The sequence below is a fragment of the Sapajus apella genome, unplaced genomic scaffold, assembly GCF_009761245.1.
Source record: "Sapajus apella isolate SASKATOON/1434 unplaced genomic scaffold, GSC_monkey_1.0 scaffold4808, whole genome shotgun sequence".
Lineage (NCBI taxonomy): Eukaryota > Metazoa > Chordata > Mammalia > Primates > Cebidae > Sapajus > Sapajus apella.
Window position 1 is genome coordinate 1,167 of NW_022441734.1, and position 3,999 is coordinate 5,165.

At 59.2% G+C, this 3,999-nt stretch overlaps 2 pseudogenes; one reads left to right on the top strand and one right to left on the bottom strand.

The window, feature by feature from the left end:
* Positions 1-774: 774 nt before the first annotated feature.
* Positions 775-2,911, bottom strand: LOC116547798 (annotated as a pseudogene).
* Positions 2,912-3,162: 251 nt separating this feature from the next.
* On the top strand, positions 3,163-3,991 carry LOC116547799 (annotated as a pseudogene).
* The last annotated feature ends 8 nt before the right edge of the window (positions 3,992-3,999 follow it).

Below are 3,999 nucleotides of genomic sequence, written 5' to 3' on the forward strand. Positions count from 1 at the left end.
TTTTTTTTTTTTTTTTTTTTGAGACGGAGTTTCACTCATGTTACCCAAGCTGGAGTGCAATGGCGCGATCTCGGCTCACCGCAACCTCCGCCTCCTGGGTTCAGGCAATTCTCCTGCCTCAGCCTCCTGAGTAGCTGGGATTACAGGCACGCATCACCATGCCCAGCTAATTTTTTGTATTTTTAGTAGAGACAGGGTTTCACCATGTTGACCAGGATGGTCTCGATCTGTTGACCTTGTGATCCACCCGTCTCGGCCTCCCAAAGTGCTGGGATTACAGGCTTGAGCCACCGCGCCCGGCGACAAGGCATGTTTTAAACCTGTAAATGCTTAACTTTGTGAGTTGAATCCCTCCAATCCTCCACCAAGTGCTACAGGCAAGGATCTCCACCGCAGGGAGACCCGGGCCCCTGGCATGGGCACCGGGCAGTCACCCGGGGTGGAAAGCAGTTGAGGCTCCGCTTGGCTGCCCGGCGCCCTCCCAGGCCCCCGCCCCAAGGGCTGCGGGGCTACGGGGCTGCGGGGAGGCCGGGCCTGGGGACTCCCTGCCCCGGGCTGAGCCCCCCTACCTGCACTTCCTGTCGCGGGCGTCCACGTCCCGGCTCCTGCGCCTCAGGCAGCGCTCCACCTCGGCGGCGTCGCCCCTGATGACCGCCCTGTGGATCTTGCGCAGTTCCCAGTCCCGGATGTGGTACCCGGGACCCGCGTACTTGTCGTGCGCGGCGGAGCCCAGGACCGCCTGGCCCAGGCGTCTCTCGAAGCTGAAGAACTTCCTCATGGTGACGACTTCTTCTCGGCCGCCCACCACCCGCTCCTGAGCCGCCGCTGCTCCTCGTGGCCTTTCCACCCCCACCCACCCCAAACCCGCTCTCCAGCCCCAAACCCGCGATGTAGCTCTGAATCCGCTATCCAGCCGGGTCCCCCATAGCTTTCAGCAGCGACACCCGCAGCCCCGGACCTCTCAGAGCCAGTGAGCCGGTGAGGCCGTTCGGCTCGCGCCTGCAGCTCAAGCCCGCGGGGACTCCGGAAGCCGCTCCCAGCCTGCGCGCCCGGCAGGGGCGGCCGCAGCTCGGGCGCAGGTGCCGCTGGCTTCCGGGTTCTCCTGGGCTGGCCTGGGCCTTCCCGGAGTAGCAGGTGCGCAGCCCGCCGGCGCGAGGGCCCGCCTGGCCGTGACCCCCGCCCCGCTCCTCCTCCGAAGAGGGATCGGGGCTGCTGGCAGGGGCCCCTCAGCTACCGGGGATGGGGTTTAGGGCCGGCTCCCGCCCGGGTGCAGCCGCCGCCGGGCAGACCTCCTAGTTTGGGCCGCAGCCACGGCGACATCTGCCCCGGTTCGGCGAGGCTGGGAGCGCCAGCGAGCTTGGGAGTTGCCAGGCAGCTGCTGTGAGCAGGCAGAGAGGGGCTGCAGCTCGGGCACCCAGGCGGCGGAGCATGGCCCGGGCGGCCTCTGGATCGCGAGTGCACCTGTCCTGAGAGCCCGCCAGGCCCTGCCTCCGCTCGGCTCCTCCTCTGCGGGAGCTCGGGACTGCTAGCCAGGGGCCCTCTGCAGCCACCCGCGGTGGGGCTGAGGGCCGGTTCCCGTTCCCGTGCAGCCGCTGCAGGGCAGACCGCCTGGCTTGGCTGCAGCCACTGGGACATCTGGCCCCGGTTCTGAGATGTTGGGGGTGCGGGCGGTCTCGGGGGTTGCCTGGAGGTTGCTGCCTGTTCGCAGAGGGTGGCTGCAGCTTGGGCGCCCTGGCGGGCTGGAGGGGCATGGCCTGCGCGGTCTCGGGATAGCCAGCGCGCCCAGCCTGAGGGCCCCCAGGCCGGGCCTCCGGTCCCCACTCTTCCACCGCAGGGAGATCGGGGCCGCTGGCATGGGCACTCTGCAGTCACCCGGGGATGAGGTTGAGCGGCAGGTTCTCAGTTCTCGCCGCGGTGCAGCCGCCGTCTGGCAAAATGCCTCGCTTAGCTGCAGCCACCAGGACACCTTGCCCTGGTTCTGCGATGCTGGGATCGCCAGCGAGCTCGCGATTTGCCAGGCGGCTGCCGCCTGCACACAGGGTGACTGCAGCTTGGGCGCCCCAGGCGGCCGAGCATGGTCTGGGCGGCCTCCGGAATGCGTGCGCGCCAGGCCTGACGGCCCCCCTGGTGGTGCCACCCACTGCCCCGCTCCTCCTCTGCTGGAGCCTGGAGCAGCTGCAATGGCCACTCTGTAGTTACCAGGGATGGAGATGAGTTTTTTCTCTTCTTTTCTTTTTTGATTTACTTTTTTCGGAGATACAGTCTCGCTGTTGCCCAGTGCAGTGGTGCGATCTCGGCTCACTGCTACCTCCGCCTCCCAGTTCAAGAGATTCTCCTGCTTCAGCCTCCCGAGTAGCTGGGATTACAGGCTCCTGCCACCACGCCCGGCTAATTTTTTGTATTTTTAGTAGAGACAGGGTTTCTGCATGTTACCCAGGATGGTCTCGATCTCCGCAGCTCATGATCCACCCTCCTCAGCCTCCCAAAGTGCTGGGATTACAAGCGTGAGCCACCGCGCCCAGCCTGAAGTTGAGTTTTCTTAGGCCATGCATGCACACAAAACGGGAACTATTACGTGAGGTTATTAACTTGTTAACTGACCTAATTTTGGTAATTATTTCAGAATGTGCGTATAAATATAAACACCTCACACGTACACCTTGAATACGTACAATTTTTATTTCTCTATTATACTTCAGTAAAGCTGAAAAAATTAACAGGATTGAAAGGTTAAACCCACAGTTCTATAGTTATAGTTGGACACTTCAATACCTCATTTTAATTAATGGATAGAAAAACCAGACAGAAGCTTCATGAACTAAGGGCCTAGAAATTCACTTAGGTATTAAATATGCTCCCTGAAAGCCCCCAAAATAGACTGTGATCACATCAAAGGCCTGAGCTGACTCATTCCTTCAATTAAACGAAAACACCATAACAAGGGTAAAAGACAGAACAAAGGTGTGATCAGTGACCAAGGAACATAAAATTTATGCGTTGCTCAGCTTAAAAAGAATTCGTGGGCGGTGGCGGCTCCCCGGACCAGGGCCTTTTGTTTGGAGCGGCTGCGGAGAGGCCCTGGAGCGGCGAGGCCGCCAGCCTTCCCCAGCTAGCTGGGTCCTGGCGGCTCCTCACCCGGGTGTCCCCCACCCCTCACCCCGGGCCGGGCATCGCCACAGGCGCCGCCGCCCTGCCCTAGGCCCACCCCGCCCGGCCTGAAGGGAGGAACAGGCCGGGCCTCGCCCCCCGGCCCAGGCACCACCCGAGTGGCCGCCTCTGCTCTCAGTGCTTCCGACCCGAGGCAGTCCCTTGCCCCTCGGGCCGATGCCATGGAGATCAAACATGCCAAGAAACCCTCTTTCCCCTGGACATTGGGGGAACTCTAGTAAAGCTCTCTACTTTGAACCTGTTGATACCACCGCAGAGGAAGAACAAGAAGTTGAGAGTTTAAAAAGTATTCGGAAATATCTGACATCTAATGTAGCATATGGATCCACCGGTATTCAGGATATACATCTTGAACTGAAAATTTAAAACTTTTTGGCTGAAGAGGGAACTTGCACTTTATCAGGTTTCCAACCCAGGACCTACCTACTTTTATCCAAATGGGAAAAGATAAAAACTTCTCAACATTGCCAACGGTGCTATGTGCTACAGGAGGTGGTGCTTACAAGTCTGAAAAAGATTGTCGCACAGTTGGAAACCTCCACTTGCACACACTGGATGAACTTGACTGCCTTGTAAAGGGCTTGCTGTATAGACTCTTTCAGTTTCAATAGACAAGCGGAGTGCTATTATTTTGCTAATGCCTCAGAGCCTGAGCGACGCCAAACGATGCCTTTTAACCTGGGTGATCCCTATTCACCGCCTGCAGTGAACATTGGCTCAGGAGTCAGTATCCAAAAACAACTATAAACGAGTGACTGGGACAGACAAGCCTTGGAGCGGGTATCTTTCTGGGTTATGCAGTTTATTGACTGGCTGTGAAAGTTTTGAAGA